Source organism: Callospermophilus lateralis, chromosome 1 (genome assembly GCF_048772815.1).
Source record: "Callospermophilus lateralis isolate mCalLat2 chromosome 1, mCalLat2.hap1, whole genome shotgun sequence".
Lineage (NCBI taxonomy): Eukaryota > Metazoa > Chordata > Mammalia > Rodentia > Sciuridae > Callospermophilus > Callospermophilus lateralis.
In genome coordinates, this window is record NC_135305.1 from 154,518,238 (window position 1) to 154,543,235 (window position 24,998).

General features: G+C 48.4%; 1 pseudogene; it reads left to right on the forward strand.

The window, feature by feature from the left end:
* Nucleotides 1–2,525: 2,525 nt before the first annotated feature.
* LOC143398895 (ribosome biogenesis protein BOP1 pseudogene) overlaps nt 2,526–24,998 on the forward strand; it is a 106,294-nt pseudogene continuing 83,821 nt past the window's right edge.

Here is a 24,998-nt window from a genome sequence, read left to right on the forward strand (position 1 = left end):
CAGCCATTTGCCTGCCTCTTAGTTCTGGATGAGACCACAGGTCAGCTCAGACTCAAAAAGGCATTTATTAAGTAGTGTGTTATTAGGACTCTTCTTATAAGAACCAGAAACCTAACTCGGGTTAACTTAAACCCAAAAGGGAATGTTTTCCTATAACTGGCAAGCTCAAGAGGCTAGGACTTCAGGTATGGCTAAATCAAAGGGCGCAAATAACCATCAGGACCTATCTCTCCATTTTTGGTTTCCTCTGCGTTGGCTTCATTGTGGGGTCAGTGCTCCCTTCTGTTATATACAACAAAACGCCAGTAGCACCAGATTTAAACTTTGACTTGGAAACCAAGAGGAAAGATTTCCTCCTTCCTAAGAATTCCTGGTGCTGGCCCTGATCACCCCAGCTGGAGTCCCAAGGACAGCCAGAGAGCAATCGCAGCGGCCAGGGGTGTGTGGGACTCTTTGTGATGAGGTCTGGACCACCTGCTCACGCTCAGCGTTTGACAGCAAGGTGAGCTGTGGGTCTTATAGAGAAGGGTGGAGGACGGGTGGGATGATATGACCGTGGCCCGGGGTCACTCAGGGCACCCCAAGGAGTGGGCTATGAAGAGCTGGCGCCCCCTGTCATTTATTCCTCATGACAACCCTGTATCATTTCTGCTGGCCTCAGCAGGTAAGGCCCCTGGGTGCAGAGTTCAACGGCAGGACAAGTATCTCCCACCGGAGCAAACAGCTGGGTACCCAGAGGTGGTGGAGCTGGGACTGGAACTCAGGCCTGAATGACTTCGAGTCCACAGCTTGTCCCTCGTCCCCCAGGGACCTCCTCAGCATTTTGTTCCAGTCTTTTAACTTCAAGCCCAGTCAGCGAGATCTTTATTTCCACAAATGGTGCCATTAGACTAATAGGCTTTGGGAACTATAAAGTGGCCGCATCTCCCTAGCCTTTCCCATGTTCTGACTTCCCAAGAAACACATTAGAAATTCCAGGAGCCAGAGCCCATTTGGAGCTATGCATGGACACCATCTTGTTTCAGGATGGCAAGAAGCAGCACACACACACCCTGAACTTGAACTTGGGCCCCTCCTTCAAAAGTCCCTTGGGGAGGGCGGCAGCAGACCTCGCTAGGCAAAAATCTGAGAAGCCCTGGTTGAAACAGGGGGCCTCTTTCTGTTTGGTCAATAAGCAGCTGCAAAGGATGCGTAGGACGGATCTAAATTTATTTGTTCCTTTCTTTCTCGGAACAGCAGCACCGAGGCTCAGCACGCAGCTGTCTTGCCTCTGCCCTGCGTCTCCTGCAGGTACCAGCATGCACAGAGCCCTGAGGATGCCTTGGCATGTCACTCTCTTTCTGCTTCTGAGGTGGGACTGCAAGGTGCCTCTCCGCAGGAAGAAATGCAGGCCAGTGGGCAGAAATGGGTGGCTGCACCCAAACCTTGGGGTGACATTGTTACCTTTCGAACACCCGGGAGGCCCCAGCAGACATACCCGGGCCTGGGGAGGGCTGCTTGTGGCCACACCCTGGGAAACCGCAGAAGGCCCGGGTGGCTGTGCTTTCACTGTGCAGACCTGTGGGAAACTTGTAAGACAGAAGCCACCGAGGAGGAGGGCGGGCGGGGCGGGGAGCCACCTTCCTTCCCAGGGTCCAGCCCAGGGCCACTTTCAGCCATCCAGCCAGACAGCAGGCGGGTGGAAGTGGGTTTTCAAAAGTGCTTTCTGAGACTCCAAAGGTAGCACTGGGGAGGGAAGGGAAGGAGGAGGGGAGGGGAGGAACGGCTCCTTTATTTCTAGCCCTGCCTGAATGGCTTCTTGACAGATACGGCGCCCGTTCTGCTGAGTCAGAAGAATCCCTCAGCTGCTCGCCGGAAACACAGCTGTTAGGCAAAAAATAACCACAGAGCCGGGCATCGGTGCACCTTCCAGAAAAGAGGGCAGAAAGCCCCAAAACAAAAGGGGAAAATGCAAAACAATAAAAGACACACTGTCCAGAGGGGAAAGGAAAAAAAAAAAAAAGAGGCTTCAACAAAAACCCACTGCAGCTCGGGAACCCATCCAAGCCGGTGCCCTCTCCGTGGCTCCCCTGGCTGACACACAGGCCCAGCCACGAACAGCTCCGGAATGAGGCCAGCTCAGGAGGCTTCTCCCCTCCAAGGGGTTTCACAGGACCTCCCCCGCTGCAGCCCCTGCCCCTCGCCCCCCAAAAAACAAAGTCCGTGTGCTAACACCCTAGATCTTGTAAATGTGACCTTATTTGGGAAAAAAGGTCTTTGCAGAAATTAAAGATCTGATGATCGTCCAGAATTACCTGGGTGGGCCCTAAACTGGAGTTGAGCAGTTACGAGGCGAGGATGGCCAAGGACTTGTCACTCTGTGGGAAGCTCACAGGGACACCCCTTGGTGTCCAAGCGCAGGGTTCTTCTCTCCCTGACCACCTCTTTCCTGCCCTGACCTGATGGCCGACATTCCCAGCATCTTGTTTGCAGGGACACCGAGGTTCCCTGTCTTCTGACTTCATGATCACCTGCAAGCAAGCGGAATGGTGCCTGAGGATTTCCAGTACAAGGAAGGAAACCGGTGTCTGCCACAGGTCAGGTGCGTGACCTTATTCACCAGCCACCAGCCACGGAAGCAGGTGCGCAAGGGGCCTCACAAAGCAGGCTCTGAGTTTGGATCTTGGCTCTGCCACTCACCAGCCACGTGGCCTGGGGTGGAGTATTTAACCTCTGAGGTCCTTAGTTTCCTCATCTGTACGATAAAAATAGGAACGCTTCCCTTCTACAGTCTGTGGCTGAGGAGACTCCTACATGCCAACTTGGATGTGCCCCAGGCCATACTTGGAGGCTGTTATTGTCCAGGGCTGTATAGGAGTACCCTTGCCTTCCTCTGTTCACCACGTCTGATGCCATCTTTTGCTTGGGATCATCTATCTTCTACTTCCTTGTTCCCAGGGAACATATATGATCCAGACCTGGCTAATCTAGAATCAGGGCTTCTTAGTTCAGGGATGGGTGTAGGATCCAGAAAGGGCCAATCAGAGTGAATGATTCCTGAAACCATTGGGGAGGGGACACTTGCTTTCTCTTGATCCTGCTTTGGGTTGGTTATGAGCTGGAACTGCTGGGGTTTGCCTCTGGGGAGAGCCTGCCTGTGGATGCTGTCCAAATAAAGTGAAGATAAGGGATGGGGGAGGGACTCCCAACAACATTGATTGAGTCCCTTGATCCAGCAGTACCTGAAACTATCCCTACCCCCAACTTTCCAGTTCCCTGAGACAATAAACTTCTTTATACTTAAGACAGTTTGAGTTGGTCACTTGTAAACAAAGGCATCCTGACTCATACAATATCTCATGTGATAATCTCAGTGACTCCAGGAGGTAGATAGTATCTTATTCCCATTTTGTGAAATAGAGGGATTCAACCTCTTGCATACACTCTCCAGGGACTGAGTGTCCCTTATCTGAAATGCTTGGGACCAGGAGTGTTTCAAATTTAAAAAAGTTTCAGATGTGGGAATATTTGCATAGACTTAACCAGTTGAGCATCTCTAATCTGAAAATCCAAAATCAAGGACTGGGGATGTAGCTCAGAGGTAAAGTGTTTGCCTAGCAAGTGTGAGACTCAGAGTTTGATTCTTAGCACTACAAAAACAAAAAGAAAAAAAAAAAAAAAACCCCACAAAAAAATCCAAAGTCTGAAATGTTCCAAAAGTGAAAAATTCAAAGCATTTTAGATTTTGGATTTTCAGATTAGGGAAGCTTAACCAGTAATAAAACCAGGACTGTGGTCTGGCCCCCAGGAAGATGGAATGGTGGTATGTTTATCACATGCCTTGAAGAAGTTACATAAATCTTGGGGCTCTGAGTGGCTCATCTATACCATAAAAAAGTTGATATGTTTTTGACCTTTTAAATATATATCTAAGCAGAAAAGCCACCATTAACCAAGTATCTGCTGTTTATAACTAACGAGGGTTAGCATTTTGTCATCCTTGATTCAGAGACAAAATGGTATCTGAAATGCCAGATAGATCCTTGTTTCTATATCTTGATTCTGGATTCTAAAATGCAGGGGAGTCTGACTCTGAATAATTTGAAGACATTTAAAAAAAAAAAACAAGAATACTGAAGTCTTTTATATTTACTCACGTATTTATGAATTCTGGCACTCACCATTTCTTGCGTAGATTTGAGTTTCCATCTGGTATCATCTTTCCTCAGCCTAAAAAAGAACTTCTTTTAATATTTTGTATTGTGCAGGTCTACTGGGAACAAACTCCACCATCTTTTCTTTGTCTGTGAAACTCTTTTTCTCCTCTTCATTTTTCAAGCACATTTCCACTGGACGTAGTTTCCAGTTTGATTTTTTTTAACTGAGTGCATTCAAAATGTCATTCCATTGTCTCCTGGGTTGCATCGTTTCTAAGGAAAAATCAGTGATAATTCTTATCATTGTTCTTTGTATGTTATGTGCTTTTAATATTTTTCTTTGGTTTCTTTTAATATTTTTCTCTTTATTGTTAGGTAATTTTAGGAAATTTGGTTCTGATGTGCCTTGGTGTTTCTTTTCTTTATGTTGGGATGACTTATATTGGAATAACTTCTATTATTATGTCTTTAGAGTTATTATTTTTCCCCCCTCTGTAGTCTTTAATATGCTATGAAACCCACCTAATGAATTTTCTTTTTAGATATTGAATTGTTCATCTCCAGAAGTTCTTTTTAAATATCTTCTGCTTCTCCCCATGTTTATGTCCTTTCTTACATTTTGAAACAAATCTCAAATTTGTTAAAGTTCTTCTCTGTTAACATCATCTTTGTCACTTGGGGGTCTGTTTATATTGACTGATATTTCTCACAATAATGGTCCCATAGTCCCGCTTCTTCAGATGTCTAGACATTTTTATTGGGTGCTAGACATTGTATATATTCTATAGTCAAATGGCTGGTTTTGATATTTTCCTTTAAGGTGTATTTTGGTAGGCAGTTACTTATTGACCAGCTTGACCTTTTTTGAGTTTGTTTTTCGTGCTTTGCCATGTTGGATCTAGAGAAGTCCTTTTTGCAAGGCTAGCTCAGTTTTATTGCTCAGATGTGATCTCTAATGAATGCCGGGAATACTCAGCAAATGATTCCCATTCTGGCTTGCTGAACTTGAATGGCCCCCGCGAGTTCCATGAGTGCTCATGGAACTACTCAGCATATACTACTCCAGAAGCTGTTTGTCACCAGCCTTGTAGCATGTCTCCCAATGCCCAAGCAACTTGGTATTCAGTCAGTGACTCAAGTGGCCCCCTGTACAGATTTCTGCTTATCCATGTGATACTTCTTCTCTGGGACTCCGTCTCATGAATTCTAGCCTCTCCAGCCTCCACCTGTGATAATCTGTCTCTTCAGCTCAGTGATCTTCCTTTCTTCAGGACTCACAGCTCTGCACCACCATTGCCCAATGCCTGACATTGTTTCACATCTTTTTTTTTTTTTTTCTCTAGCTTTCTAACTGTGCTCAGCTGGAAAACAATTCTGGTTCAAGTGACTTCATCAGGGCCAGAGGTAAAAGTTGACTCTGACTTACTTATGCAAAAAGAAGAAGAAAGAAGGAAGGAAGAGGAGGAGCAGGAAGAGGAGGAGGAGGAAGAGAAGGAGAATAAAAATATATTGGAAGGATCTAAGGAGATTTCGCAATAGAAGAACTAGCCCAAGAAGAGTCTTCAAAATGGACAGAGGCCAAAGCAGCTCTGGAGACCCATGGGGACTGAGAGGGTCTCTCCAGGGAGCAGAAGACGAAATGAATTAGCTTCAAGCCTTTGGAGTCCTTCAGATGGGGGAAGAACATGCCTAGGGTGGCTGGACTCAAGAGCGCCACCCTCGACCTGGGCTGCTCTTTGAAGAAGAAATGACATTGGGTGCCTGGAGGCCAACAGAGCAGGTGTTGTGAAGTGGCTTCTAGAACACTACACCTTTAAGGAGGGTTGGCTTTTGAACTCCGAGCCCTGGGGTTCCTTTGGCCGTTGAGCCACTAGGCGGCAAAGGCTCCCCCTCCCCGTGTTCGGGCCTTCCCCGCCACCGCCTCGCCTGTGGGTGATGCCAAGACAACACTGACTTTTCATCAGGCCAGAAACACCGGTTCCGGGCTCGTTGGGAACAGATGCTCTGGGTCTGCCAATTGTTCAAGAAAAAGTTCCAGAGAATCAAACTGGCCTGAGGGGGAGGGCAAGCTGGAACCTGTGACCCAGGAAAGAACATGAAACAAAAATCAGTCCATTGCCCCTTGGCTTGCTCGTAACCACCAAGAGTTGGAAGCTCCTTACGGGAGAGAGAGTGTTGCTTTGTGTTTCAAAAATGAGCGGAGGTGGCTGCAGGCGAGTTGGTGAAGCCGCTGAATTCAAGCAGATACTCGGGTAAAGGCACCAGCTGGGAAGGGGGGAGGTGTTCTCTGCTTAGACTGTTCTGAGGAATTCCACAGCACCCACGCTGCCCTGAGGCTAATAATGGTGAGAGACAGAGACAGAGAGAGAGAGAGAGAGAGAGAGAGAGAGAGAGAGAAACCTCTACAGAGCTAGTCACCTGAGGTCTCCACGTTTCCTCAAACATTGTTCCTTTGGGTGATTGTGCCCATTTCAGAGATGGAAAATCCGAGGCCCCGTCCATGCGAGGGATAAAAACCAAGAGTTGGATTCAAGACTGCAGGATAAATCTGGCCTGGGATGTTTTGAGGACTATTTTGAAAGTAAGAAAAAAAAAAAAAAAAAAAAAGGACCAGCAAAGGGAAGAGGCTGGGGAAGGGAACAGGAAGAAAGGAACGAATGAGCTCCCTCTTAGGTGACCAGGTTCTCTGAGACTTAGGGTGTCGAGAGACGCTGTTTGTACCCCGCCAAGCTTCAGATGGGAAGGACAGTCAAGTCCAAGCACATCCCACTCCGCAGCCAGCGTCTTCCCCGACTTGTCTCTGGCTCAACTTAGAAAGATGTCTTTCCGTTCCTTGAGGGCTTTTTCCTTCTCCAGAAAGAAATTGTGATACTTTCATGGTGCCTGAGAAAAGACTAAAATAAGGTTATAAAATTAACTCCGGGGAGGCTTATGGTGACTTGTATGTTGTTGACGGCTTTTATGAAATTGGAGAAGAGGCCTCAGGGAGAAAAGAAAAGGGAACCCAAGACTCTCCGAGGAGGAATGAGAGCCCTTGAAGTCCCCCCACAGGCCAGCGGGGAAGGAGACTCTGGGATTAGGAAAACCTCTAGAGACTTCCAGGCCTCTAAAGGGACCAGAGTTTCCTGCTGTGGACCTGATGCCAAGCTCCTGCCTGACCCCGTGAGGCGTTCGCAGAGTGATCTGTGGAATGAAGGAACGAGCCAGTTCCACCGGCCTGGCCTGGGCGGGCAGTGCTTGGGGACCTTGTCCATTTTGTCATTATTTGTGATGCTTGCAATTGACTCCGTTTGAGGACCCCTAACCCAGTGACCCCTGCGCCTTTCAGGCCTGTCTTACGGCCTTCCTGACACTCTTCCCCACAGCTGTCACCTTCGCGGGTCCTCAGAGCCCTTTTTCCTGTTTTCTGTTAGCACCAGTATTTATTGGGCTTGTAAATCCATGATTTGGGCTGGGCTCGGGGCTGCGCAGTCTCTGCCCGCCTGGAAGCCCTGGCTGGAATCACCTGAGGCTGTGCTCACCTGTCCAGATGTTGATGTAGAAAAGCCTAAACAGCTGTCTCAGCCTCTCTCTGGCATATCCAGGACACTTCAAATGTCCCCATCTCACTGCTTGAAACCCAACTATAGTGATTATTAATACCTTTGATGGTGGCAATTTATCAACATCTGTGCCACCAGTATTGTTAGATCCCCGAGGGAAGCTGGGCACAGTGGCACACGCCTGTAATCCCAGTGGCTGGGGAGGCTGAGGCAAGAGGATCGCAGGTTCAAAGCCAGCCTCAACAACTCAGCGGGTCACTTAGCAACTCTGTCTCTAACAAAATATTAAAATGGACTGGGGGTGTGGGTCAGTGGTTAAGTACCCCTGAGTTTAATCCCTGGTACCAAAGAGAGAGAGAGAGAGAGAGAGAAAGGAAAAAAAAAGTCCCAGAAAGAATGAAAAAAAGTCCCTGAAGGACAGTGGGACAAGGACCACAACTTATTTGTGCTAATCCTCTAAAGCCTTGGCAGGGACTTTGTATACAAGAAAGCATTGAGTATATGTTTATTGTTGGAGTGTGTGGAGGTCTGTATCTGTTTTACTATTACACTCTACTACATTTCAAAAAGAGATTAGAAGGGAGAGTGTATACAGATATCAATGCAATAAGACATTTAAAACAAGAAAATGGAAAGACAGTAGAATGAATCGGACAGAACTTTGCTATGCTCAATATGAACACATGACCCGTGTAACCCCACATCATGTACAACCTCAAGAATGGGAAGTTATACTCCATGTATGTATGATATGTCAAAACGCATTCTCCTGTCAGGCATAACTAAAAATAATTAAAAATTTTAAAAGAGCAACAACAGGAAAATGAGAATGAGATGAAAACGGAGGTATGTTAAAAGAGAGGATAAGATTGACATCAGAGGGTTGGGGCAGTGGCTCAGCGGTAGAGAGCTTGCCTGGCACTTGTGAGGTACTGGGTTCGATCCTCAGCACCACGTAAAGATAGATAAATAAAATAAAGGCATGCTGTCCATCTACAACCACAAAAAAATTCTTAAAAATTGACATCAGAATCATATACCACAAAGTTCTCTTGGCAGTGGGAACTACAATCAATCACCACATTCAAAATCTGTGGTGTTAGACATAAGCAAACAGATTGCTTAGGAAAATACAGCATTTATTAGTGACAAACAAAAAAAAAATTTTTTTTATTGCATGCAATTTTATTGCAAACTTTCTGTGATAAAAATGAAACAAGTTTATACAATGAGTTCTCTGTACTGTTCCTCAACTCGGGTTGAATGCAAGCAAATCTATGAGTGGCTGTTTTAGGAGTCAAAGCTGCCATTCTTTGAGGGTCTGGTTTCATCTAAGGAAACATCAAAGACCATCTAAAGGGCATTCTCTGAGGACCAGTCGTGGAGAAGATTTGTCCACAGAGAGTTCTGGGGCGTAGGAAAGTGGGAAGTCCCCCTGGGCACAAGGAACACTAACATTTTAAGGGGCTGAGAAGTCTGCCTGCAGGGAACAAGCCGAGCGCTTTCCCAGCTTCTCTGACTAGTGTTGTGCAAGGACCTAGGGGCAGTCTCCTACCGGAGCCTGGGTCCGCCGGACCCTCCACAGGACGAGTTTCTCTTTTGCCTGGGACACGGTGGGAGTTACAGAGCTCCACTGTTCCTAAGCAAGGTAGGCCCAGATCTTTCCTTTGTCCTTTCCTGGAAGGACCCAGGAAGCAAACCAAGTAATAACTGAAAATTCACTGCTTTTAAAGCACCTTTGTTTAAAGTCCTTGCTGCCTGTTATTTTCGTTTTTAATAGGTCTGACCTCTTCCCTCCAAGATCAGCAAGGCCTGATGGAATGTCCTCACAAGCTCACAATCTGTGTCCCTGAGATAATTAAAAGGGGTCAGAATTCTTTGCCGATCATCTCTGCGGATGTCCAGACCAGACCCCTCCGTTATCCACAAGGCCCATCACCATGCGCCCCAGGTGGCTGGGGCCAATCAGAACAGGGAGTCACACCTCCAGCAGGCAGCTGGGAGCAGCAGCCAGGGCAGGAACTGTCCTGTTTTGTTTTGGCTTCGAATATGAAGAAAAAAAAAAGAGCATCTGTTGCTCTCTGTCCAGTTCCTGCCTCTTGGTACAGGAACATTTTCATCTCCAAGGAATCAAAGTGTAGCTAATCCAAAAAGGCAAGGCATGCCTGACTCTGGCAGGCCCTACACCGATCCGGGAATCTTTTCTTCACAAAACACTTGCTAATGTCCTACTGAATCGCCCACGGAACATGCTGTAGACAACTGGGATTAACTATGAGGGAAGGCAGGCATTGGGTCACTGATTCTCAAACTAGGGTTCCACGGAACACCATCCATTCTGGGATCCCTCGGCAGGCAGAGGTCTGGCCCCCCCCAGTCCAATTCAACCTTGGCAGTTTCTGTTTTACCTACATCAGAACTTGTTTGGAAATTCTTTAAAAAACTTTTCTGTTACTTATAAATAGAAAATGTTTACAAGCCATGGCTTTCCATGAAGCTCCATACATATTATTTTTCATGACTGAGGTTCTGATAAGGGTTCAAAGGCAGGGTGAGTCATCTTCTGAGCCAGAACCTGGGCCCTCGAAATTGAATAGGTTTTAATCAACAGCAGAGCTGAGGCCAAACAGACCATCCACAAAGAGAATATTAGTAACCACATAATTAATACCGAGTTAATATCCCTAGCTTATAAACCGATCCTGCAAATTCATAAGAAAAAGACCCCAAACCCAGAGGAAAGATGGGCCAAGACAGCAGCTTTTCCAGAAACCGAAATGCAAATGGCCAATAAACATATGAAAAGATGCTCAGCCTCACACGTCAGGGAAATGCAAATGAGCACAACCAGATACTATTTTTTACCCATCAGACTGGCAAAAAAAAAAAAAAAAAAAATGGAAAACATGCGAAACATCTAGAGCTGAGAGGGTGTAAGGGATCCAGTCCTACACCGTTGGGGGAGGCCTATGAATTATTATAACATGGTGGAAATTCAACTGTGGCTATTTTCGAAAATTTCAACTGTGGTTCAACACTCCCACTTCTGGGAATAAACCCACTAGAAATGAAAACGCCCATCCACGAAGGCATGAATACACCAAGATGTTGACTGCAGCATTGTTTGTAACAGTTCAAACATAACCGGAAACAACCTGAATATGTGCTAACAGGAAAATAGCTGAACAAATCATAATGTATTTATATTAAGGAATATAGTGCAGCCGTTAAGAATTATAAAATAAACCTGTGCACACTCGCGACACCTTGTTAAACATAAAGAAAGCAAGTGTGATCCCACTTTCATTAAAACAGAGAGGAGAAAGTCAAACACTATGGGTTTCTAGATGTTTTTAAAAAAAGAAAACGGTAAGGAAACATTTCTACCAAACTGTTAACAGGGACGGGGAGAGGTGGGGAAACTATTCATTTTATTTTAGGCTCTTCTTTGTGGTTTGAATTATTATTAAAAAAAAATATTACGTTTGTAATTCAAATAACCAGAAAAAGCGGATTTAAGGAAGAAAACAGAAAGCAAATGAGATAACTTTGGCAATCACCTGAAGGCAGGTAGGTCTTGTTTCCTGGCATGGAATCTTCTAGAACCCAGCTGGGGTGTAGGCCTAGCAGAAGACAGCCCACTATGTATGGGGGTGGAGGGGTACCTCTCAATAGGACCAATATCCCCCTTGTAAAACAGACCTGTTTTCTAATACATGCTGAAGGCTTGGTGAGAAATCATACTCTAGAACAGGGGTCAGCAAATGTTTTCTGCAAAAGGTTTTATGGGCCATACTTACTCTGTGACATCCAGGCAACTCTGTCAGTGTAGTGCAGAATTAACCTTAGGCAATGTAGGAGTGAATGGGCATGGCTGTGTCCCAATAAAACTTTATTTATAAAACAGGTGACTGTCCAGATTTGACCCCGGGGCTGTAGTTTGCTGACCTCTGCTATAGAACATGGGCCTAATTATCCTCAAAAAACAAACTTTTATGTTCAAGTCTTTAAATCTGTGTATCAGGAAAGTATACAAATTCAGTTAATTCTTACAAAGAGAACATGTCTTCATAGCTAGCGTAAGATAGAGAATATTGCCAACACCCCAAAAGGGTTCTGCATGTCCCTGAAGGATTCTCCATCATCACCACCAAAGATAACCACTAATTTCACTTCTCATAATTGGTTTTGCTGGGTCTGAACCCTAGGTCCTTGAAATCATAACGCGCTTTCTTTTACTTGGTGGTAGGGTACCAAGATCCATCCACACGGCTGTGAGTCTGTCCCACTTCCTGGCTTCCTGGCACCCCACAAATCGTGCTGCAGGTGTAGTGCTGTGGGAATATGTCCCACGGTCCCTGTTCTGCTGCGATGCTATTAGCGATGTTTCTAGTCCGGGGCTGTAACAAATAATGCCGCCCTGAACATTCTTGAACATGCCTTTCCTGTAAACATTTACACATTGCTGAGTGCAAAAAAATCTTAGGTGGCTTGCCAAGTTTTATTTACTTATGTAAAATTCATCATTGTAGTTTTCATTACATTTTAATTGACTCAGGATGTGGACTCCCTTTTGACAGGTACGTTGGCCATTTGACTTTCTCCTTTGTGAAAAGCTTATTCATGTGTTTTGCCTAGCTTTTTTTTTTTTTTATTGCAGTTTCCTTATTAATTTGCAGGAATTCTTTAAATATTCTGACTGTGAATTCTCTGATGTCTTTTGTCCAACCATCTTCTCCTATTCTGTGACTTGCAATTTTGTTCTACTAGTGGAATTTTGTGTGTGCGCGTGTGTTGGTACTGGGGTTTGAGTCCGGGGTCTTATGCATGTGAGGCAAGCACTCTACCAACTGAGCTATTTCTCCAGCACCTGTCTCTCCTCCCCCCACACACATTTTTTTGATGGAAGGAATCCTGAGGATTCTACCCCTGAGCTACACTTCCAGCCCTTTTTATATTTGTTTCGAGACAGAGTCTTGCTCCATTGTTCAGGTCAGCCTTGAACTTGAACTTGAACTTGAACTTGCAGTCTTCCTGCCTCAGCCTGGGTCTATAGGTGTGCACTGACGCACCCAGCTGAGTGGGATTTGGGGTGTGTATGTTACTAGGAATCAAACCCAGGACTGAGGGAGGGCTCTACCAGTGAGCCACACCCCGAGTCCCAGAATGGGATAGTGTGATGACCAGAAGTCTTTCATTTTAATGAATCCCAATTGATCCATTGTTTTCTTTATGGCTAGGGTGATTTCCTGACCTGTTCCAGAAGTGTTTTCCCATTCGAAGGATATAAAGAAAGCATCCTGTGTCCTACCCTAGAGGCTTTATTGATTTACCTCGCCCACATGGACTCTACAGCCTTCATGATCGTCCCTGGGAACATCAAGTGACCAGCATTACCTCTGCAATATTTCAGTCCCCTCTGGTCTTCCAGAATCTTGCCACTGACCCTCGAGAGATAGCCTCTGCTTCCCCTTCCCTTCAGCCTGGGCTGGCCTTGGGACTACCTCAACCAGTGAAACACAGAAGGGACATGACTTCCAGGGACAGATCGTAGAAGGTGATAGGACTTTCACTCTCCTCTCTCTACCTTGCTATGGGTACTGTGACCCCTGTGTAAGGATCTGGTTCCCCTAGATGCCCCATGCTGGAGACAGAACATGTGGTGAGGCCACATCAAGAAAGAGATGCCCGGGCTGGGGATGTGGCTCAAGCGGTAGCACGCTCGCCTGGCATGCGTGCGGCCCGGGTTCGATCCTCAGCACCACATACAGACAAAGATGTTGTGTCTGCCAATAACTAAAAAATAAATATGAAAGTTCTCTCTCTCTCTCCCTCTCTCACTCTCTCTTAATAAAAAAAAAAAAAGAAAGAAAGAAAGAGATGCCCAAGGAGCCCAGCTGATCCAGGGCACAGCAGCCTACGTCTTCCTGATTCATGCTTAGGCATGAACTTTAAGGAGCTTTCTCGGTGTGCCTGACAATGGCCATCTGAGATACCCTGAGCTAGAACCTGCTAAGCTGCTTTGGATCCCAAATCTATGGTAAATATTTTTAAAAAGGCAAATACCCCTTGTTCTTTTAAGCCATCTGTCTTGGGCTCTTTTGTTACACAGCAAGAGATGACTGTAGCAGCCTCTCCAGTCACCAGCTTAGTATCAGTTTGGACCCGGATACCGTACGTCTCTGAAGCCCCATTTTAACCTTCTTAGTTCCTGTGCAAATGGATGAGCGCTTTCAGGGAGACGAAAGAGTCCTGGAGATTAGAGATGGGAAAGATGAGATAAGTCAGAAAGATAGGAAGTCCCTCATGGCGATGCCAAAAGGGCAGTAAAGTCTTGATGCTCATCCAGAGATTATCAGGGATGCTCCTGAGCATCCTTCAGAAAGATAAGATCCAAAGCATGAATGGTGGGGGGGCCTTACTGCACCCAAAGAGGATAAAGCAGATTTTACAGTGAGGCCCTGACTCTAAAGGGCTGCTACTCCGCTCAGGCTGGAGAAAGCTCTTTCCTACTGAGCCCAGGGCCACTTACTGATGGGGGCGTGTCCTGAGAAACACACGGTCAGCCAGTTCTGTGTTTATGTGAATTCTGTCGAGGGCACTAACACAGATGACAGCTATGACATCACGGGGTGACATCATCTATGGGACCTCAGCTGTACTCACAGCCTGTCTGAAGAGTTGTCCCTTGGCCCAGGACTCACTACTCCATTGCACAAGCCCCAGATCAGAGACCTTGTCCGCCCATCCTTACGGTCTCCCCTGGGCTAACTCAGTAACTGGCACAGATGGGGGCTCTGGGATTATTTCCGGGAAGGGTGGGTGGGTGGATGAAGGCATGAATCTATGCTAGCATCCCCCGCCCCCCCAGTGCCTGCTGGTACAGGCCCTGCTCACACAGCCTTTCTGACAGGGAGGGGCGGCTTCCTGCTTTTCCAGAGGTATTCCAAACTCAGCACGGGTGACTCACAGCCTGGGCCCTTTACTACTACGCAGCAGCGCAGTGTGGGGGAGCTGGCCCCTCCTTTTTCTTGCGAGATAACTCTGGAGCATTTTCCCAAGTGCCTTCAATACCGGAGCCCCACTCCTGTGCCCATTGGATGAGAACCAGGCCCCAGAGCCCACACGGCCCCTCCGTCTCCCAGGGCTTCCCCTCCTGGTTCCTGGCCTGGGCACTCAGGGTAAGGGCAATTAAATTAAAGGGGTCAGGGAAGGAGGAGGAGGGTCGGGGGGGGCGGTGGCCAAATCCAGAAAGGCCAGATTTCAATTTGCATAATAATTTTGTTAGCAACAATGGACATCCAGGACATCTATTTAAAGGCTGTAATGTTAATTTAATGGGAAAAAAGCTAATACAATTCCCCCAGAATTTTTCAATTAAATTAATGTGATGTGCTTTAATGGATAGCTTAAGTGGAGAGCGCAAATAGGAGAAATATCGCATAAATTATACATACATTTATATACGTACTGCCCGTATATATAATCTCCCCGCTCTAAGGGTTTGACATATGAGAGGTCCTAGGCTTAAATCTGGCAGCCAGTTATAACTCTATTTCAATTAAAGTGACCCTTTTATCATGCAGCACAGAGGGGTCTGTCCCTGCGGAGTTCGCACACACCCCTTCCCTTCAGCAACACATCAGCCGATTCGGGTCTTAAAGAAACAGAAGGCTCCAGGAACAATAAGCGGTGATAGCGCACATGTGCTCGGGAAAGTCAGCGAGATAAGAAATCTGGCCATGTGGTTCTGTCCCCTCTGTGCCTGCCCCCCAAAGACAGCTGGAGGAGCAGTGAACATCATGGGCAGAGTTTCCAGAGCGACCTCATTTTCTGGAGCCTGGACCCATTCACATGTGCTGTGCTGCAAGGGTTTATTGAACACCCCGAAAATGCAGGGGGGCCCAGTTCTGGGTGCTCCTAGGGTCTAGGTGTGCACAATCAGAGACCATAAGCCCCGCCTGCACCCCACACTCGCTCTGGATCAGACCTCACCGTTACGATGCTCCCTGGACTCATGAAAAGTCCAGGAGACATTCAGACCACCTCTTCGTGCCTCCGTGTTATCCCTTGTAAAATGAAGATGACAAACGAGGTACCCATCCATCAGGACCCAACGTGGCCCCCATCATCTCACACTCCGGTATTCACACCTTCCCACGTCAAATAAGGTACCCATGAGACATCACAGAAACGGAGTGTGACTTCTAAGCCAAGAAGACGCTGTAGTTGAGGGAAGCCCATCTGTCACCTTGCTATGGGACTCCTGGAGGCTCTGTCGGACAGCATCCTCCAGGTAAAGGCCATGTGAGCGAGACACATGGAGCAGGTCCCTGGGTGTCAGGTAGGGTCTTCCTGTCCCACATTTCCACGGCAGCCTCGTGAGGGATCCAGAGTCAGAACCACCCGGGGAAGCCATTCCCTGATTTGCAACCCACCTAGACTTTGGGAGCAAATAAACGTTTAGTGTTGCTTTAAGCCACTAAAGATCCAAGTAATTTGCAATACGCTGATAAATAACGGATACGGTATTCTCTCTTTCAAGATGGCCCTAGTTGAAATGATGATGGAAGCCAAGTAGGTCCTCTTGTCAAGGTCTCCTCTGCGGCTTCCTGCCTGCCACATGTCGCTCCAAGTGCCATACAGCCACTCTCAGAGGTACTGTGATTTTAATTAAGGCCTCTTGAAAATCAGTAAGGATTTCAGATCCAAAGAAATGCAAGTCTCTCCGGGTACAATCTCGGGAAACCTGGGAGCTGTGGAGCTCCCAGGGATCCTTGAATCATGTCTCCTGGGGGCTCAGCTTCTGCTCAGTTCCCAGCATCCTGACAGCCAAGACAGGAATGGCCCACAAGTGCCAGCATGGACTGGTGTCTGGAGGTTATTTTTGCACCAATCTTCGTTTCCATGGGCTAATTTCCTCCCTCTCAGGTTATGATGGTTCATGAATGGCAGATAGGGAAAAGCAAAACATAAGCCAGGTTTCCACTGGTCAGCCTCTGGGATGACCCACCGTGAGCATCGCGAAGTCCTGGGCACCTGGGTCCATGGAGGCGGCTCTGGACAGGCAGGGGGCCTGGGCTGCCACTTACTGGCTACCCAAGAATGGGCGAGTCTGGTGACCTTGCCAGGGCTCGTTTCTCTTCTGTAAAGTGGGGATCGTAATAGCGGTCTCTCAGCCTGGCCAGAGGAGGGACTGCTCACTGCCGCTCTTCTGTGCGTGGCAGGAGCAGTAGGCGACCATGTTTCTGCTCAGCATCCAGCAAACTACTGAATTTAACCCCGCAAGAGCTGACACCTAAGGGAGAGGGCGGGTCTGCAGCACAGGGTGCTGAGCACTTGCTGTCCACCCAGATGGTCCTTGGATGGCTCCCCAGCACCAAGCAGCCTGCTGCCACCAATGCAGGTGGCTCCCTCTGCGCTCATTTCCCTAGAGGTGTCCCTCGGAGACTGACTGTTGCGTTAGCATACGGTGACAGCAGGCAGGGCGGTGGGGGGGTGGAGCCAGGGCTCCTTAGGGAAGCAGCGGGATGCTCCCCCTGGTGAGATCAACTCAGCTCAGAAGGGGAGTCAGGCTGAGAACTGAGTCTCCAAGGGCAAGTAACTGGGGGGCTACGTCCTGGACAGCAAACCCCGGGTGCAGTTTCTTCTCCAGGTTTGAACAAGACAGAATAAGACATCTGCCTTTCTCCAGAGAGCTGGAAGAATGTGACTTTAGAATGAGCCCAGCCATCTTCACCACTAGTGAAGGAAAAATCTGTGGATGGGTGGATAGGTGGGTGGATGGATGGGTGGGTGGGTGGATGGATGGATGGATGGGTAGATAGGTAGATGGATGGGTGGATGGGTGGGTGGGTACATGAGTGGATGGATGGGTGGATGGATTGATAGGTGGATGGATGGGTAGATGGGTGGATGGATGAATGAATGGGTGGATGGTAGATGAATGAATGGATGGGTGGATGGGTGAACAGATGAATGGATGGGTGGATGGGTGGATGGATGGGTGGGTGGGTGGATGGGTGGGTTGATGGAGGTGTGGGTGCACAGGTGGATGGGTGGGTAGATGGGTAGGAAAAAATCTGTCTACAGGAAGAAAAAGGGGCCTCTTCTTCTTTACCATTTCCTTCCCTAACTGAGCAGACCCTTTGGTCCCTTGTCTCCTGTGGCATGGTTCACCACCATCTTCAGTGAAAACCAGCAGACATAGAATGGAAATTCACTAGGCAAATGAGTGTCAACTATCTGCATTGTAAAATAAAGGGAATAGAAAATCAAGACAAAGGGAGCATCAGTGAGCAAGCTACTGCTCAGTAGGAGCCACTCTGCATGTGAAGTTGTGAGTGAGCAATGATCAAGATGGCATCCATCAACTTACCCCTCCATCCATGCATTCGTACATCAATGCATCTACCCATGCATCAATCTACTCATTCATTCACCCACCAACCCACCCACCTATGCACCAACCAACCCATCCATCCATCCACCCATCCACCCACCCACCCATCCACCCATTCATCCACCCATCCATCCACCTATCCATCCATCCATCCATCCATCCATCCATCCATCCACCCATTCATCCCCCATCTATCCACCCACCCATCCATCCACCCATCCATCCCTCCATCCCCCCATCCCCCCATCCATTCACCCATTTATCCCTCATCCATCCATCCACCCACCCATCCATCCCCCAACCCCCCATTCCCTCATCCATCCACCCATCTATTCATCCATTCACCCATCCACACATCCATCCACCCCCCATCCATCCCTCCATCCCCCCATCCATCCACCGATTCATCCCCCATCTATCCACCCACCCATCCATCCACCGATTCATCCCCCATCTATCCACCCACCCATCCATCCACCCATTCATCCACCCATCCATCCCTCCATCCCCCCATCCATCCACCCATTCATCCCCCATCTATCCACCCACCCATCCATCCACCCATCCATCCCTCCATCCCCCCATCCCCCCATCCATTCACCCATTTATCCCTCATCCATCCATCCACCCACCCATCCATCCCCCAACCCCCCATTCCCTCATCCATCCACCCATCTATTCATCCATTCACCCATCCACACATCCATCCACCCCCCATCCATCCATGCATTGGATCCATTTGTCCACCCATCCACTCATCCAACTGTCCACTCATCCATTCAGCAAACTGTTTTGGACTATATCCCATATCTTTGCCCCATGGGAGACTCCCAACTCAACAACCATTTAGGAGGCTACTCGGGCAGCTCAGCTAGATGCCGAAGACATAAAGGGGAATTGGCCGGGAAGTCCACAGCCTGGTGGAGAGTAGGGGTAGAAAGGCCGACCACCAGGGGATCAGATCGGGGGAGGGAGCGGGGAAGTGCTGGGGGCTGATATTGGTATAATTATATAGCAACGGTCCCAACATTATGCACCAATAAAAAAAAATGTGGAAAAAGAGAAAAAAGGGAAACATCCGGTAGAATGAGGGAAGCACTGGAGGAATGTGGAGGAGGCTGGAGTGACCGCAGTTCTGATGACCCTCCTAGGGGGATGGGGGCTGCCCAGAGCCTTTCTTTGGTCCTTGCCCAGTGGCCACTGTGTGCACCTGTCCAGGGAGGTGTCAGGGAACTGGGAGCAGAGCTGACCCGCCGCCCTGGACAGTGGGTTCCCTTAGGCAGGCACTTGGGGGACCTCTGCTGGGCCCTGCCACTCTCAGTTGTCCCGGCCGAGTGGGGCTGGCTGAGCAGACGCAGCATCCCGCGTGGCCACAGGGGTGGGCTCTGGAACATGGCCCTGGAAGCCCTCCTAGGGACCTTGGCGGGAGCCTGGGGAGGACAGAGGGGATGGCGCTTGTGGGGCCCCTGGATCCCGCTGCGCGGGAAGCCACAGTGGAGTCCTCACGTCTTTGGCTCTGGCCTGTCCACAGCGGCTTCTGTCACACACACAACCTGGAGTTGGCAGGAACATACTGGGACCTTCCTAAAGGAGACCTGTGCACAGCAGTAGGAATTGCTTTGCCAAGCAGCTTGGCTTGCGAGGCAGGAGATGTAGTAGGTGGGTGGGTAGATGGGTGGAGGTGCACGTGGGTGACTAGCCGGGTGGCTGGGTGAATAGGGTGGATGAGTGGATGGATGCCATCTTAATCACCAGTCTGTTGAATCCTCATATGTACAGAGCAGCTCCTAGCAAGGGTGAACTGGGCTTCCTGATTCATCCTGGAGAGCAATGACCTGGATTTTAATTTCAGCCTTGCTTCTAACCTACTGTGTGACCTGCTAGACACTATCCCTCTCTGGGCTGCAGGCACATCAATTGTAAAGTGAAGGAATTATGTCAAATAAAATTTCTTGAAGCATAATCAGTGGAAGACTAGTCCTTCCGCATACTCTGGGGTGGCGGGGAGACCCTATGTGCATGTGTGTGTACTTGTGCATGTGCTTAGGAGTTCTAGGTCCAATTGTGTCCTGCAAAAAATGTTATGTCCCAACTCCCACTACCTCTGAACGTGGCCTTTTTTTTGGGAAATAGGTCATTGAAATCAGTCAAGGTCACACTAAAGTAGAGTGGGCCCTCATCAAATGTGTCCCTTGAATGTCCATGTAAAGGCAAAGATAAACAGACCGAAGGCCAGGAAGGAGCCAGGGTGCATTCCCACACAGGCTGCAGAGAGAGCACAGCCCCGGCCATGCCAGGACCTCAGACTGCAAGCCTTCAGGACCGCGAGACAATGGAGCTGTGGTCTGCAGCTGCCCAGAGGGTGGGGCTTCCTAAGAGCCGCCGTCGGGGAGCACACCAGCATTGGAGGCTTGAACACTGCACCCCTCCAAGACCTGCCTGGAAAGCCCTACACCCGAGGCCCCAGCTCAGTGCATCTCATCCTGGGCTTCCCTGGCTTCCCTGACGCCTGCTAAGATCTGGGGGTCTCCAAGGTCCTTCCAACTGTGACTTCAGGGGACACTCTTAACCACTCATCTGAAGGGTTCTAGGAGGGGACAAGCCATGAGTGAGGGTAGATCTGGCACAACTTTTGCACTTTTCACATTTTAATCCCTTAAAGAATACATATACAGGCTGGGTGTAATCCAGCAGCTCGGGAGGCTGTGGCAGGAGGATCGTGAGTTCCAAGCCGGCCTTAACAACTTAGGGAGGCCCTGAGCAACTTAGCAAGACCCTGTCTCTAAATAGAAAAAAGGTCTGGGCTCAGTGATTTAGCGCCCCTGGGTTCAATCCCTAGTATCTAAATAAACACAATACGTGCACATGGTTTAAAAGCTGCATAGAGAAAATAATTCCATGCATATATAAGCACATATCTGGTGTGTTCCTTGCTTTGCACAAACAGCAGTTTATTACACTTATCGTTTTCCATGGTTTTTTTTTTTATTATTTTAAATTTCTTTTAAAATTTCTTTTAAATTCGGCGTCATAGGTACGGGTTAGGGTTCCTCAACCTGCACACTAGTGACTTTCAGGTCTGGATAAGTCTCGGTGGCAGGGCTGTCCTGTCCACTCCGGAAGCCGCAGCAGCATCTGGGTCTCTACCCCTAGATAAAATTAGCACTCACGCACACACAGAGTCAGCTGTGACAACCCAAATCGCCTCTCTATTGCCAAGTGTCCCCTGGGGGACAGAGTCCTTCTCTCCCCTCACTCCCAGCGAGAACCATTGATAGAGGTGTCACATTCTTCTTAAGAGTTGCCCAGTCCTCCTTTGCGTGGGGACAGCATGGCTGATGATGTGCGTCACCAGTCCCCTGTTGGTGAATATTGAAGTTGCTTCTGGGCTTTGGTTAGTCAAAGTACTGGTAACAGACATCCCTGGGTGTGCTCTTTAGCACCTGTGTGAGTTTGGAGGATTCACCGTGATATCCCTCACTCAGTAAATAATGGTTCAGTGGACATATACATGGAAGGAGAAGAACGTGGCGGGCTCTGGTTTCCATCTTTTCTACCAAGGGACTGCAATACTCTCTCTGGTTGGAAGAATTGAAGCCTAGGCACAGAGAGAGAGACAGAACTGGGAGATGGAGTTAGCACTCAAACCCCTGGGTCCAACGGTGCCTGAAGCCACCCTGTTCTCTGATTTACCCATTCTGTAAAGCAAGGCTGTGGGGGGAGCGGTTTGTAAGCTGCTTCAGGAATCCTGGGTGTCCACAGAAGCATCATCCCTCCAAGAAGCCTGTGCTGACTCAGTCCTCCTTTCTGGGCTCCCGTAGACTGTCTGTCTGGGCTGAGCTAATCACTTCCTCTCTGAGGGCTGCTGGTCCCTTGTGAGGCTCCCTGCCCCAGGGCAGATGCTCCAGGCTGTGTTTCTGAGCGGGTGTGGGTCAGTTACGATGCACAGCCTCGACGCCTCTGCTAAGGGGGCTTGATAGGTCCAGGCACGCAGCCTCTGGCAGCCTGGAGAACTCTCAGCTTGGCTCAGGAAGTCCACCAACAGAGCAAACAATACTGCTCCTGGGCACAGGGCTATGAAGAAGGGAGGAGCTGCGTATGGGGGGGATGGCACCTTCCAGGAACCTCTGTGTCCTGGGCCGCCCACTGGACGTCACTGATGGCCTCTGAGATCTGTGCTTCAACTTTCTATTCACTTCCAGAACAGGTTTGGCTTCTCCGGGAACCTTCTTGCTGGAGTGCATTGCGCCCCACCTGCCTCACACGAAGCGGGCTGTTTACATGGTGAATGTTCATGACGCGCTCCGAGGGCCTTGGACGGGAGCCTCGGCACAAGTGCAACCCTGTGTAGGCCAGGAGAAGGGACAAGACCTCCCGGAATGGTTTCCAACCTGTAAAGTAGTCCAAATCCAAATCAGGTAACGCAAGGGGATCCCAAAGGAGGGGGAGAAAGGAAAGCAATAAACAGGCACATCTAAGTGCCAGGCTCATTCCGGCCTCGCTGCTGAATGACCACCTACTATGTGCCAGGTACTAAATATCCACCTACTATGTGCCAGGCACTGTGCTACGCTCTGGGTGTTTAACTGTGGGGAGGAAATAGCTTTTGTTCTAGCAGTGAGTCATTTAAAATGATAATGCGTTACAAAAAAAGGATGAATGAGGACGGTGAGGAAAGAGGGACTTGGGCCCCTGATGTCACTGTCCCTATTTCCTGGAAGGAGACGGCCCCCAAACCATGCAGCAACCTGCCTCAGTTGCAGGAAGTTTAGAGGGTACCCAGGGGTTCGTGTCCATTGGGCTTGGCACACGAACACAGAAATGACCGTCACAAGGAGACTTTGTTCCATCCACAGATTTCCACAAGTAAGACGCATTGTCCTCCATGCAGGAACACAGGTCAGCAAGGCCCCAGACATCCAGGAAGAGGGGACCAAATTCCACAGATGGAGGGGAACGTATCTGTCCTGACACTCAAGACGCCCTGTGGCCCCAGCTCACGAACACCATGAGCCTCCAGACAGCGGGCAAGACGAGGCCAGGAGGCAGGTCCACTGTGGGACTGAGGAGAAGGCAGTGCGGGTTCCAGAACACCTGAGCAGTTCACCTTCTTATAAATTCTCCCCATTTCAATTCAGAGGTCGCTACTGGTGGGTGGGGGCGCGTCCTTGCTTAAAACAACAAAAATACTGTTTTGAACAACATGGCGGGCTGGTGCCCATGCTGTTTTAATTTGCTGTGACCAGATTGTCCAGCCCTTGTGGATTCGATCCCAGACAGGCTAGCTGGACTGACTCAGGGGGAAAAGAAAAACGACTCTATTTTTCAGCCACAAACTGTACCCTTCACCCTGGCCAAATATGTTGCAATCCTCGCTGAAGGTCCCCACTGTGGTCTTCCAGGAACCCAAGCTCACGGTCTGGTCCTGTTTGCAGACAGCGTGGCAGGCTGACCCTGGGCCACTGTTGTCCCCCATCCCCAGGGGAACCGCCCTGAATGGAGACCCCAGAGTGGGTCTAGGCTCAACCTCACCCTGAAACAAGACAAGGTACAAGTGTGTGGCGGGTCTTCCACGCGTATGTGCTGCATGAAGAGTGCACACCTGAACGAGAGGGAGGGAGGGAGGGAGGGAGGGAGGAAGACAGGCTGGATTTACTAATGATAAGCCTTTGCACTTCAGGATGACTTCAAAACCCAGGGACAGTATAGCCTAGGGGTGACTCCTCTAGGGTCACACAGATCTGAGCCCCTAAATTAAAATCAACCTAATTTACAGTTTTTAGGGGAAGACCATACACCAAGCATAGGACCTTGTTCAGGAGACATGTCGGTGACTGTGACCACAGACAAGGGTAAGCTGTTGTGACCCAAAGACGCAACAAAAAAAGCCTTCTGCCCCAAACTTCCGCAGTCCGACCCATTTCCCTGCCCAACGGTCATAGGTACCAAAGTTTCTGTCATCAAGCATTCAGACCTTCAAGAGTCACAAGGAAACGCGGATAGTCCTATGGGGAAAAGGCTCAGACTCATTAGTGATCAAAGAAATACACGTTTAAATGAACGGATATCAAATTGGCAATTTTTTTTTTAATTAAAAAGTTAGGTTGGCAAGCGTTCAGAAAGGGACGCCCCCCAGGGGTGCTAAGGGAGTATTAATTGGCATAACCTTTCTAGGTAGCAACTTGGCAATTTGTACCAAGAGTCTCAATCAAGCCTTCCCTGCTCACTCACTCATTCTTCTTCTAGGGAATTTCCCTAAAGAAATAATCAAGGATGTAATCAAACGCTTAGGCATGTGGAAATTTCTTTCAGTGCTATTCATATTAGTTAAAAAAAAAGGGAAATGGCCCCTCTGTGTTCAACTATGAACAAGACAGCCTCCATCAACCACCCATCCATCCATCCATCCACCCACCCATCTACCCATCCGTCCATTTATCTATTCATCCACCCACCCATCTACCCATCCATCTATCCATCCACCCATCCATCCACCCATCTACCCATCCATTCATCCACCCATCCACCCATCCATCCGTCCACCCATCCATTCACCTATCTATTCATCCACCTACCCATCTACCCACCCATCCATTCATCCATCCACCTATCCAGCCATTTAATTATTCGTTTAGCAAATAGTTATTGAGTGCCTACCATATGCTCAGTCCAATGAGTGATTCCCAATTCAGTGATTGGATAATTAATGATATACATATATAATAAATTATTATCCAGCTCATGAAATGAATTTTTAAAATAATAAATGGCTTAGAAGAATGTTCAAAGTATAATGGTAAGCATGCAATATCAAATTGCACACACAATATGACCCTAATGTTTAAAATGTATACATGTACACACACACACACACACACACACACACATACACACAGTCTCAAGGGGAAATACATTGAA